Source organism: Marmota monax, unplaced genomic scaffold (genome assembly GCF_021218885.2).
Source record: "Marmota monax isolate L192 unplaced genomic scaffold, Marmota_monax_Labrador192_F-V1.1 WCK01_AAM20220418_F8-fsc00115, whole genome shotgun sequence".
Taxonomy (NCBI): Eukaryota; Metazoa; Chordata; class Mammalia; order Rodentia; family Sciuridae; genus Marmota; species Marmota monax.
In genome coordinates, this window is record NW_026694419.1 from 4,120,810 (window position 1) to 4,135,013 (window position 14,204).

Consider the following 14,204-nt stretch of genomic DNA (forward strand, 5'->3'; position numbering starts at 1 on the left):
GATAGACTGATGATGCCTATCTGGTTCTAGAGGGACTGCCCTGACATAAATGTCTCCCATAGGGCACTCCTCAGCCCCCTTCTCTGCAAGCACCATTTGCTCATTGATTTTGCCCCACATCAGGGCCTGTTTGGTTCCTTCTAGTGGCCAACTCCAGAGACTTTCCCAGATAGCCTGTCCTATCTCAGTGCTCTTACGTACCCTCTGTTTGGGCAGATTCCTAAGTCCAATCTCTCCCACCATCCACTAAGCTCCCAGTTAACATGGTTATGCATCACCATGCAATTCTCAAATGATCTGAAATCATCTGTGTCACTAAACTCTCAGGCCACCACAATATATACTCCAAAATTATCTATCAACCATTCCACAGTGTTTGAGGGACATTTTTTAAGGCTCATCCCCAGATATGTTTTCATAAAATCCAGTTTGTCAAAATGAAGACGGTGCCTAGTACACACCACACAATTTTACCTCCCTTTTGCATATAAATCACTGACTTGTAATTAGACCCCATGCTTTTCATTTTCTTCCCAGTCATCTTCACAAAAAAAAAAAGCCCTGAGTGGTTATTGCTTCACCACTGAGTTGCACAAGAAGAAAGACACACACAAGTATCTCCATTTGTTTTATGTACATCTAAGTAAACCATAACAGAAATAGAAAGTTATTATTATTATTATTATGAAAAGATTGAATTTTAAAATTCTAACTCAAGAAATGTTTATAAAACAAAGAAGGGATAACATTTTTTAGAAATTCTTCCTGAAGAGTTCCTTTACTTTTAAAAAAGTGTGGGTTGAAATAGTTTAATTTGAATCTGAAAATAAAAGGCCCAAACAATCTGACCCTCTGAACAATTCTTTTCGTTTCTGTGGTAGTTATTTATCTTCTTGAATCTTTGTGGGGTTTTTTTTTTTTGAGCTGATCTGTTATTTATATTTATTCATGTGCAATTAGCAAGTACCTATTTCCAATTGGATCCTTTTCTACGCACTCCACATGTGCCATTTCCCTCCATTTCACATCACAACTCCAAGGAAAATCACAGTCACCATTTTGTAGATGAGAAAGTTGCTCCACAATGCATCCCACTCTCAGGACTTCTACTGCAAGATTCTGGGTAGGTCAGGAGGAAATGACTCAATTAAGTATATAGTGTCGACCTAGAACTTAATGATGCAGTGAAAAAGTATGTGCTTTATTTTATTTAAACAAGTTAACAACCAGGTATGATGATCCATGACTATAATTCCAGGGACTCGGGAGACAAAGAAAGGAGAATTGTAATTTTGAAGCCAGCCTTGGCAACTTAGTGAGACCCTGTCTCAAAAAGTATAAAAGGGCTTTGAATGTACCTCAGCGACAGAGCATTCCTGAGTTTAATCCTTATAAATAAACAAACAGTGTTGTGCACTGTTATATTTTTTTAGTAATATGCAAAATTTTTAGATCTTATTTAACAAACTGATAAATACTATTATTATTTCCATTTTATAACTGTATAAATGAGGAAACTGAGATACAGAAAAATTATGTAACATGCCCAAGATAATTCCATAAGTAGGGAAGCAAAATTTCAGACCCCGGCAGTTGAACTCAAGTTCTTGCTTGTCACTACCATGCTAAAAACTGAAGTTAGGATTATGTAGGTAAGACTGTGCTCAGCCATCAGCAGGAATGATATTTCTTCATAATGCTTTCCACAGTCTTGAAAATTTTGAATTTTGCATATAGCTCTGCTCATTAAGAATAAGAATGTTTTATGCACCTTGGCTCAGGTTTTGAAAAATGCAAAGGATGAAAACCATTGACTGGCAAGGGAAGTTAAAATGAATGTTCATCATGCTTTTTCCTTTGCAAAGGGTGCTTTCTAAGGAATGAATTATTCATTGAGAGAATTATAACAAAGCTGGGACATCTGAGTGAAACATATTTATAAAATTATTAAATTTGAAATACAAAATATAAGAAAGTGAATGCTATCTAGAAAAAAATGTAAATTACACCCATTTTAAAGCTTAAGTTCATACTTTTTCAGCATTAATGAAGAGTTGTTTATTTTTAAAAGAGGGAAATAAACCCTGTCTCATGTGATGTGCTATTAAAGGTGGCAATGGAGCTATGTCAAATTTTATTTTTTTAAAATCTTTTTGTTTGTTTGTTTGTTTATATTTTTATATCTGCCTGCTTTTCCCTGGGAATTTGTTTCTTTATAAACACTTTATCAGTCAGTGTCTGCCCCTTGTGGTAGGCTGAGGAGGCAGCAGTCCTGGTCCTTATTAGTGCAGGGGACAGAATGTGTGTGATGAGGGACCCTGTACCAAACCAGTCCTGTGACTTTCTTAGGAAGGGTAGCTGGACAGTGGAGGACCAGTAGACTAATAGATGGAGTGGGAGGCAGGGGTAGAGCTTGGGATGTCCCATGCTTCTAGGGTAGCCACAGCATCAAGGGCCCTACTCTGGTACATTCCTTGACATTTGTGACTGCATCTGGGAAAGCAGTGTTACAGTTTGATGTGAGGTGAACCCCAAAAGCTCCTGTGTGAGACAATGCAAGAAGGTTTGGAGGAGAAATGATTGGGTTATGAGAGCCTTAACCCAATCAGTGAATTAATCACCTGATGGGATTCATCGAGTAGTAACTGAAGGCAGATGGAGAGTGGCTAGAGGAGGTGGGTCATTAGGGGCATGGCTTTGGGATATATATCTGTATCTGCAAGTGGAGATCTCTCTCTGCTTTCTGATCATCACATGAGCTACTTCCATGTGCCACACTCAACCACCATGATGTTCTGCCTCACCTTGAGCCCGGAGGAATGGAGTCTGCTGTTTATGGTCTGAGACCTCTGAAACTGTGAGCCCTCAAATAAATTATTCTTCTTCTATAATTATGATGGTCAGGTCTTTTGGTCATAGCCTTGAAAAACCAGATTAAAACAGCAATAGCCCAGGAGTCAATCACAGCAGTGTAGGAAGCTTGCTGACTTCCCTTTGTGTCTGGGAGACCAGATCATTACTTAAATTTCTTCAGTAGGAAGGGAAGTGAGCTCATTTGACTCATCAACAACTAGAATCCATTTTATTTTTTGTTTTGAGACAGTTTCAAGTTGTTGAGGATCTAGCTAAAATGCTGAGACCCTCCAACTTGTAATCCTCTTATCTCAGCCTCCTGAAAAAGAAAAAGAACTGGGAATGTAGCTTATGGCAAAGCACCCCTGAGTTTGATCTCCAGTACCAAAAACAAAACAAAACAACAACAACAAAAAACATGAATCCATCATCCTATTAAATACATATTTGTATTTGTTAGAAAATTGCTATACTTTGTGGAATAATACAAATAAAAATGATGATTTTATTTATTTACTTTATTTATAAATAGCTTTTTAATTATCAACAGAGAAATAAATATCTTGTTAAAATACATTTATACCAACATCAAATAGAATATCTTTTTTATTTGTCCAAAATATTGATATTCAGGCAGTATCTTTATTAAAACTTCTTGTTAGCAACCTGGATATGTTTATAAGTAGCCTGGAGAAAATAAGAGGTTAAAGAAAGTGAAGAAGAATGAATAGATCAACACTGACTTTAAAGGAATCTATTTCACCTCTATTCATTATTTATAATTCAGTTTTCTGTTGAGACAATATTCTAGTAACTGTGGTGAAATACCATTGATTTCAAATAAAAAATGGGAATTAGAATAGCTGATTCTGACTGAGTGTGATGGGTAGAAGTAGGCCAGATCACAGCACTGTGAAGCCGTGGAAGATGGTATGTCAACCCAGCAGTTCAGAGTCCTGGATCCTCTCCCAGTTCTCTCACTCATCTGCACCATGGCCTTGGGTACTTTGCTTAACCTCTGTGCTCATCAATTTCCACAGCTACAAAATGGGGTTTATTACATGTCTGTGTGAGAAAACTTTGGGACACTTTAAAGTAGAGTACAAAGGCAATAAGTAAACGCAAAATTCTTTTAGGCACTGTCCCTCCCAGGAATTGTCCCACTAAGATAAGCATTCTTCACACTCACAAACACACACACACACACACATACACACACGTGTGTGTATCTGGTGGGGAGGGGTGCTGGGGGTCTAGTAAACTTTCAGAGATGATGGATATGTGTATTTCCTTGATTGTGGTGATAGTGTCACAGATGTATGCATATGCCCGAATTATAAAATGTGCATCTTTTTTAATATACCAATTATATTTCAATGAAGCTAGGAGAGGAAAGTCCTGGCAAGCTCCAAGGAAATGTAGCTGAGAGGCTCACTTTTAAGATGCTTGGCATCCGAAAGGAGGCTTGTTCTGGGAGATCCAGGACCCATCGTAATGGGAGAGTCAGGTCTGTAGGAACTTGCTCTGCCTTCAGGAAATAGTTGGATAATTTCCTTCCCCATCCCACACCCACATAGTATTTGTAGAAAAAAAAAATTGAAACACCCCATTCTTCTTGGAATAAAATCAAATCATAAATGAGGGAGAGGAAACATGACCTGACAATATCATAACTAGCTTCATTGTCAAACAGAGGTGAGGCAACAAGCAGTCATCCCCAAAAGTGAAAACGTCAAGGATTCCAGATCACAACGTTTCTTTAAAAAAACAAACTAAAAAACAATAATAGTAATAATAATAATAATAATAATAATTAGCTATTAGCTGGATGTGGTGGCACACACCTGGAATCCCAGCAGCTTCAAGGCCAACCTTAGCAACTTAAGGAGGCCCTGTCTCAAAATAAAAAAAAAAAAAAAACTAAAGTAGGAAGGGCTGAGGACGTGGCTCAGTGGTCAAGTGCACCTGGGTTCAACCCCTGGTAAATAAATAAATAAGTAAATAAATAAAAATAAATAAAAAATAAAATTTGACAATGAAATCTAGTCAGTAAGAATCCAAACAAAGGAATAAGGAAGGAGAAGGCGTGATACACAGTAAGCACTAAATTTACGGTAAAGTACTGTAAGTTTGACAATGTAAAGGTACAATTTAAGAAAATTTGGGACCAAAAAGAGAAGTAGTAGGAGACATATAACATATAATTATACATTCAAAACAAGGAAGTTAGTCAATACTATCCAAAACTAAAAAAAGAAGAAGAAGAAGAAGAAGAAGAAGAAGAAGAAGAAGAAGAAGAAGAAGAAGAAGAAGAAGAAGAAGAAGACTATTATTTAAGAACTGCATTAAAATAATGTGGCAATATAGAAGGGCAGGATTTTAGGCACTCAATGTACAGAAGACCTGTCAGATGAGCCAATAACACCATGAGTTTCAGCTGATTGAATGTTTGATTGTCAACCATAATATAACTTTTCCAAATGTATTTCAGCCTTATTTTCTTTTAGAATCCATAGATTTGGGAGCTCCCTCTGGTGGCTGAATAAAATATGGTTTTTATATTAGTAATCCAAAAAAATAAACTAACAAATAAAAAGCTATTATTTACATTGAAATTTTCTATAGAATATGGAAGTCTTGATTTTTTAAGATATAGTAGTCATGATTTCATCCTGATGATAGTGATGATGATGACGGTGATGAGGAGGATAAGAGGGATTGTATGAACTCTGACTCATATTGATTGCCACAGTCATAGAGGATGTGATCGAAAACAACCTGGCAAAACAATCAGAAGAGGCAACATTAGTTAAAAACATATTACACATAATTTTTAAAAGCACAAAATTTTAAAAAATGAACAAAATTCTAGAAAGCAAAAGAGAAACTGGAAAAATATTCTGAGATTCCCAAACAGTATAAAACTTCCAACATGCCTAACTACTAACAAATGTGGCATTAAGAACAAGAAAGATACTAATAGCATTTTTCATTACTATAACCAATATGTTGTCTCAAGAACTTTATTATTTAGACCAATTTGTTCTTTGTTAGCTCAAAGCAAACAGAATTGCTTTCTCACTTGAAGGTTTCTTTGGTAAAAGAATTTATTTCTCCATCACTCTTTCCTATTTCTCATAAAAGAATGAGTGTTGGTTGGTTCTTGACTCTTCCTTACGTTTTCTTTTCTTCCCACTGAGATGGGATGGCTTATTATTTCTATCAGAGATAACAGAGAATGAAGTGAGAGCCCTGTTTTCTGAAATATGGAATGGACCCGAAAATTCTCATCTGACAAAATTCTTGGAAGCATCAAACATTCCTGCTATTATCAGGGTTCTTTTTCAAGTTTTTTCAGCTGATGATATACAGAACATTCAAGATCATGAACTCTCACAGCCACATCAATGTTTATAGCAGCAAAATTCACAATAGCTAAACTGTGGAGCCAACCTAGATGTCCTTCAGTGGATGAATGGATTAAAAAATGTGGCATTTATACACAATGGAATATTACTCAGCAATAAAAAAGAATAAGATCATGGCATTTGCAGGGAAATGGATGGCATTAGAGAAGATTATGCTAAGTGAAGTTAGACAATCCCCAAAAAACAAATGCCGAATGTCTTCTCTGATATAAGGGGGGTGACTCAAAATGGGGTTGGGAGGGAGAGCAAGGGAGGAAGATTACCTCTAGATAGGGAATAGAGGTGGGAAGGATAGGGAGGGAGAAGGGGAATAGCATGGATGGTGAAAGGAGACCCTCATCATTATACAAAATACATGTATGAAGGTGTGAATTTGGTGTCAACATTCCTTATATATAATCAGAGATATGATAAATTATGATATAATGGTGTATTAAGAATGGCAATGCAATTTAAAAAAATAAATAAATATTTTTAAAAAAAGACCATGAACTTCTGCCCATCATTCCATTCTTCCCCAAATTCTTTATGCTTCTTTTTCCCACATGGTATCCTTGGGGACACCATAAAGAAAATAAGCCACATTTATTATCTCTTCCTGTTTATTTGATTGAAATAAATTTTGATTTTTTGTACTTTAAGAAGAAAAGTTCAGAAGGAAATATAGGAAAACAAAATCATTACCTTAGGTTTATAGAATCAACTTTCAGAATCTGAGCATGCTCAGAAATTGTCAAACAAAGTCATATGAAAAAAATACATTGCCCTTCACCTCTGAGGCCATGGGTATTTATACAAGGGTATCTTCTTACACTTTGTTCTCTGTGTAGTCCAGGCCATGTTATGGGCAAACACAACAAAGAGAGAAGAAGGATTATCTGTCTCACAAGGTTATATTACCTGGGGCTCCGTTCTCCTTGGAAAGCTCTACTGAGCAGTATGAGCAAAACCTTAGGGACATGGTTCATATTATGTCTCCTACTGGATTGAAGAAGGAGGAGGAAGAGAAAGGGTAGAGGAGCAAGATGAGGAGGACGGAGGGAGATTAGGTTGATAGACAACACTAGAGTTCAATCCCAGCTGCTTAGAATAATGACCCAAGGAGCTTTATAAAGTACCTGGGCCTCCCACACAGAGATCCTGTTAGTAATGATTTGGGGAGAGGCACAAACACTGATATATTTAGATGCATCTGGGTAGCCCTAAGTTGCAGACTTAAGGTAAATAGTCAAAGGATAGCACCTTTCTGGGTTATAACTCTTTGACTTCCTTTCCATAGTCCTGTCCCTTCTTGCCCACCACTGTTGTTGAGGAAATGTCACCATGCCTTGCATTCACTAAAAGCTTGTTCGAAGACACAAGGGTAATGGTGGCAAAAGAAGTGAAAGCAAAGAGAGACAGGAGGGACTTAACACTAGCCAAAATCCAAACCCCCAAGTGATTCCTCCTATGATTCTCACCTGTCCCTCTAATTAAGTTTTCCTATAAGACATGAAGACTTTTCTGGATTCTGAGAAATACATCTGTGTCCCTTACTTTGTATGTCTGTGCCTTATGATGAGGGTCCTTCCACCAAGACTTGGCTCTCTAGAAATCAGTGACCACATGGCCTTCAACTTTGAAATGAATCAATCATTTAAAGTGTCAGACACCACCTTTAAGACTGTAGGGTTGTTTGCTTGGTATGCCTCTGGAATTAAAAAACGAGATGGATTCAATAGTCCAGTCACTCAGGTCACCATCTAACGGCTTTCCGTGGAGTTAGCTTTAACAGCAAGGTCAGAGTCCCCAGACCTGGCTCTGGCTCACTTGCTAGCTTCCAAACAGACCTCAGCAGCATCATCCCAGAGCTCCAGTTGGAATACCTGCATTTAAGCAGGTAACTCCATTCTTTTGAATTCCAAAACATCGAGAACAAGTGTGAGGAATATATCCTATTAAGTCCATGCTATGTCCCTGTAGCAAGAAGTCTCTGCTTGGCTCCCAAACTGTCTGTGAAATCCTTCGAAGTGGAGGTGAAAGAAGCCATGTGCCCACAGTTCTTGTGCTCTGCATGCCTGCAGAATGAGCACCACACGGACACCACCAAGGCTTACCACCTGTGCCCTCCAAAAAGGTTGCCCAGGGTGCACTTGAGGCCACTTTTGCCAAAACTGAGGCGGGCAAGCTGCACTGAAAAACAAAATACAGAGCAGAATCCCGAGGCACTGGAGCTGGGCAGCAAGCCCATGGAAGGCACCCAAGGCCCATCCTCCCAAACTATTCTGTCCTAGAGCTCTGGGCCTGTGATAGGAAGGGCAGCTTGAGAATCTCTGAAATGCCTTCAGGGTCATTCTTCCATTATCTTGATGAACAGCACCTGGCTCCCTTCTAGCCATGCTAATCCCTTTATCAAAGCATCACTTGGCTGTGTCCTTGCTCCCTTTTTGTTTTCTTCATTCTTTACATAGGCAGGCTATGAATTTTCCAAATTTTTACATTCCGTTTCCCTTTGAGTTATTAATTTTGTCTTTAAAGCATCTCTCTTTTCTCTCATTTTACTGTATGCAGTTAAAAGAAGCCAGTAGCTCCTTTAACCTTCTGCTTAGAAACTTCTTCCATCAGGTAATCTAGTTCATTGCTCTTAAATTCTGCTTTCCATAAAGTCTTGGTGCATGCACACAATATATCCAAGTTCTTTGCTGCTTTATAGCAAGGATGGTCTTTACTAGTTTCCAACACCTGTTCCTCATTTCTCAGACCTCACCAGAGTTGCCTTATACTGTTCATCTTTCTGACAGCACTCTGGTCACAGCCACCTAAGTAATCTCTTAAGAAGACTCAGATTTTCCGTACAGTGTTCTCTTTGGACTCTTCAACAGAATCTTCCATAAGAAACAAATTTCAATTCTTTGAAATTTGTTTCTTATAGTTCTGAAGGCTGCAAAGTCTAATATCAAGACTGTGGCATCCGGTGAGGAAATTCTTCCTGTATCATCCTATGTCAGAGGGGAAAAGATCAAGAAAGCACTCTTGCATATGAGAGAAGGGGGCTCATCTTTTTCTAGGGAACCCACTCTGACTATGACAATCAAACTCCCAAGAAAATGGCATTAATCCATTCACAAGAGCACAGCCCTCCTGGTTTAATGTCTTCTTAAAGATCCCACCCCTCAAAACTATTGCATTGGAGATTAAGTTTCTAACACATGAACTTCAGGAGACCTGTTCACATCAATGAATGTGCCAAATAATAACAGAGAGAGTCCATTACCAGAAAAATTCTAACAGATTACTAACACTTTTTCCTTCTTTCTCCCACCGAAGAAAACATTTCAGAAAGCAAATGAATAAAACAATATTATTATAAATACACAATTTTTTTCTTCTTAAAAATTACATAATAGCACAAAATTGAAAATACTGTGAACTTGTAATGTACATCACAATGAATCTAAAAATAACTGTGTGTTACAATAGCATGCTTTAGGTATCATTCTATAGGTTTTAATGTAGGGCAATGGGACTTTTATTGCACTTTACCTGCATTCTTTATTCAGTTCTCATAACATTCTTATAGGTGGGAGATAAAAATACTATTTCCCTCATATCAACTATCATTTTCAAACATATAAGAAATGATAATTCAAGCAAGATATTCTGTTTTGCATACTGTGTGAGCAAGTCTTTTCTGCATGGATGGCTTTCCTGCATAGTGGACTAAGCCTGTGATGCATAAATGAAGAGACAGAAAAGGAGAGAGGAAGAGAGGGAGAGACACTTTTAAGATTGAGTTTGCAAGGCTAACATTAGAAAACTTGTCCTGCCTTTTAAACTGCTTCACCTACAACTAAGAAATGTTGCTTTTATATCAGTGATGTGGTTGGTATATGAAGTGACCCTCAAAAGATCCTAGGTTGATGTAAGAGTGTTCAGAGGTGGAAAGGATTGAATTGAGAGAGCTGTAGCCTAATCACTCTAGCCCAGTTCAAATGGACTAACTGGATGGTAACAGCAGGCAGGTGGGTCCTGTCTGGAAGAGATAGGTCATGGAGGGCTATGCTCTGGAAGGGTTCATCTTCCCTGTGGCCCATTCCCTGACCACTTTGCTTCCTGGCTGCCATGAATGGAGCATTACTCCTCCACAATGCCCTCCCACCATGATGTGCTGCAGCTTGGGCCCAGAGTAATGGAGTTGGCCTACCAAGAACTAAATCTGAACCAAAATAAATTTTCCCTCCTCTATGTTGTTCTTGTTGGATATTTTGGTCACAGCCATGTAAAACTGAGTAACACAAATAGTATTTTCCAGAGTCTGTTCTACTAATTTATTTTTCCTTTGTGATACTTTCTAAAAAAATAAATAAATAAAGATACTAAATCTAAATAAGTTCTAGAGTACACTGCACTTCATGTCTGTCTTGCAGAGTTACAATGCTCTTTTGATGCTGAAAAGTCCTGAAGAAAAAAAATCATGTTTAATAGTTTCATTTACTAGCATTTGACCATGGAAACCTTTTCTTTTGCAATTCCGGTCAACATGAATTGGAACTGAGGAACACATTTTGGTGAAAATGGCTACATGAGATGTTAGCTGTTTCGTTGTTCAAATAATCCAACATCCTATATAGTTTGGCTCATTTGTGTTAATAGGACAGAAAAAAAATGGGTCATTTCTTATGAGAAACATAAAATCCTCCTCATAGAAACTGAGATGCAATTCAAAAAGAGATAGCCAAAAAGAAGCAAAAATCAGAAATGTTTATCAGTTCTGAAACTAGTAAATATTGCCAAGACATATTACAAAGTTTTGGCAGGAAGTACTACCAAATACAGTAAATTTGAATCAGTGTGAAGAAAAAAACATCAAAAGTTGAAATGCAACTTCCTTTCCTGAAAATGTGCCATTTTCAGGGAAGTAAGTAAAGAAAATATTGCCAACTCTCACTGAGTGAATAATTGGGGAATAAGGCTAGAAGAACAGGCAGCCTTGGGAAAGATGAGCTCTGTCCTAGACTGTCCCAGCCCCAAGATAAACAAACACCCAGAAAATGAGTAGCCACTCCTCAGTATATTGTTATTGTTTGTTCAATATTCCACTATTTTCAAAAATGAAATATTTTTCCTCCATATGGCAGTAGGGAAGGAATCCTCCCAATATCTTTATACTCTAGGAGCAAAGCTGAGCAATTTTCACAAATGCAAAGGTGATTGTGCAAAATACAGGGAGGAAATATAGGCCATCAATCTAAAAGCCCTGAAACTGTTTTCCAAGCTCTCTCTCACTTATCTACCTAAAAAGGTGAATAATCCACAAAAAAAGGGGTACTCCTCCCCACATCAGTGCAAGACATAACACACAACACTGTCCTTTCCCTCACCAATTTACATACTGTGGAACTCACACGGCATTCTACAATTGTAATGTGGTACATTTCTTCCCCTGCCCAAATGAACAGAAAATAAAAGCAAAAATAAAGTTTCCCATGACAAGAGCTCTTTTCCTACCTGCCTGAGGTGCAGCATAACTGAATTTATAATTCATTTTTAAGAATGAATCAAAATGGCAGCCAAAGAGAAAGTGAGGAACCATGAAAATCATTCTATGCTATTTGGGGAACAAAATTTGTTTTTCACAGTCTTTGTCTTAAGGTAAGTTTAAGCAAAAAAAAAAAAAGTTTAAAAAATATGGAAGAAAGCACAGCATGTGAAACACAGATTTTGCACATTCTTTGCAAAAATGTTTACTTCCTGGAAAAGAAGAAAAATTTAGAGAAACTATAGTTTCAAGGGTATTCTAAACCTATAAAATAATACAGAATATTATTTATAAGGAATTCCCATTCAAGTTCCCAGGTAAATTATTTACTATATGTAAAGTTCCTAATTTTGTGCTTATAAATTTGAAAATCTGCTTGAAAGAATCATTTCCTAGAAAAAGAAGAATCAAATTGTCGGTCAACAAACGTGGAAAAGTGTTCTCATCTCTAGAAATTAAAGAAATGCAAATCAGAACTACTCTAAGATTTGATCTCACTCTAGTCATAATGGCAATTATCAAGAAAACAAGCAATAATAAGTGTTGGTGAGGATGTGGGGGAAAAGGTACACATATGCATTGCTGGTAGGACTGCAAATTGCTGTAATCACTATGGAAAATAATACTGAGATATCTCAGAAAACTTGGAATGGAACCACCATTTGACCCAACTATCCCATTCCTCCATCTATACCCAAAGGACTTAAAATCATCATACTACAGTAATGCAGCCACATCAATGTTTATAGCAGCTCAATTCACAATAGCTAAACTATGGAACCAACCTAGATGCCCTTCAACAGAAGAATGGATAAAGAAAATGTGGTACATGCACACAATGGAATATTTCTCAGCCTTAAAGAAGAATGAAATTATGGCATTTGTAGGAAAATGGATGGAACTAGAGAATATCATGCTAAGTGAAATAAGCCAATCCCAAAAAACCAAAGGCTGAATGTTTTCTTTGATAAGTAGATGCTGGATGCTGATCCATAGTGGGGTGAGGGAGGAAGAATGAAGGAATTTTGGTTTGTATAGAGAGAGTCTGGGGAAGAATGGGGCTGTGGGGATGGGAAGGACTGTAGAATGAGACTGACATTATTACCCTATACATGTATAATTACACTACTGAACTGACTCTGCACCATGTACAGCCAGAGGAATGAGAAGTTGTGATCCATTTATGTATCATATGTCATAATGCATTCTACTGTAAAACAATAATTAATAAATAAATAGAATCAAATTGTCTAAAGACAAATCAAGAGTGAAACACTGAAAAGCTACACACACTATATATATACATAAGATATGTACATATCAAAAATATATGTGATATATGTTATACATAAAACATACATATATGTATATAAATAAAAGATTATATACACACACACAATATTACCTGAGAATTCATCCAGATTTTAAGTATGATTTTTTTTTACAAGTTCACAGGAAGGAGAAAATATTCACACTATTTTACATAAAGTTAATATAACCCTAAAACAAACAAAAAAACCCAACCAGAATAGCCTAAAAATAATAAAACCACAGACCTACCTCAACCAAAATTGGTAAAAAAATTAAACATTTGTAATCCAGTCCTTTACTGAAATTCTGTTACATGACCAACTTATGCTCAACCTCAGAATATAAAAATGGCTCAGTGCTTGAAGGCTTGATAGTATAATTTCTCCCTAATAAACCAAAGGAAACTCTGTAATCATCATAAATAGCCAAAATCTATAGAACATCTACATTAAAATTTTCTGAACTTCTTTATAAAAACTTTAATAAGAGTTTTGAAAGGTTGAACTAGCAGGGAGAATTTTTCTATTATTATTATTATTATTATTTTAGGCAAAAATTTTGCTGAAAATTGCTTCCTATGAATACGGAGTATAGTTAACTAAAAAGATCAGAATTTATAAAATAATTTTTATTTGCTGATAAAATAGTTTTCTGCAGGAAGAAAAAATATATTGACTACAAATAATTTAAAATAAGAGTTCAGCAAAGATATTCAGTTAAGAAATTAATATTTTTATTTCTAGCTTCCCAACAGCAAAAATCTAATTAAAATAAAATAAAAATATTCCATTTCCAATAATAAGTGTTATGCAATAGTTTTAAGTACATCAAAACATTTTTTGTGAGAGATGAAATTAAATGTGGTTTTTTTCTTCTTTTTCAGTTGTCTGTTGCTTATTAAAATGTATTAATTTTATTATAAATAACTAAAGATCCATTTTCTTTAGCAATGGAGAATAAAGCACATTAGGATAAACATCAACATATTTTCTCATTCTATTTTAATAAGTGATAAATACTTCATAGAATTATTTGTTAGTACTAGAACAGCCCTTTGAAAACATGTGGCTCAAGCCTGCATATTCAAATAAGAA

General features: G+C 36.4%; 1 long non-coding RNA gene across 2 annotated transcripts in view; it reads right to left on the bottom strand.

Annotated features, from left to right (window-relative positions):
- Positions 1-3,350: 3,350 nt before the first annotated feature.
- Positions 3,351-14,204, bottom strand: part of LOC124109548 (uncharacterized) — a 38,728-nt gene continuing 27,874 nt past the window's right edge. For both annotated transcript variants that reach the window (XR_006857005.2, XR_006857007.2), the window contains one exon: positions 3,351-5,631. This is a non-coding gene — a long non-coding RNA (uncharacterized LOC124109548). The remainder of the gene's footprint in view (positions 5,632-14,204) is intronic.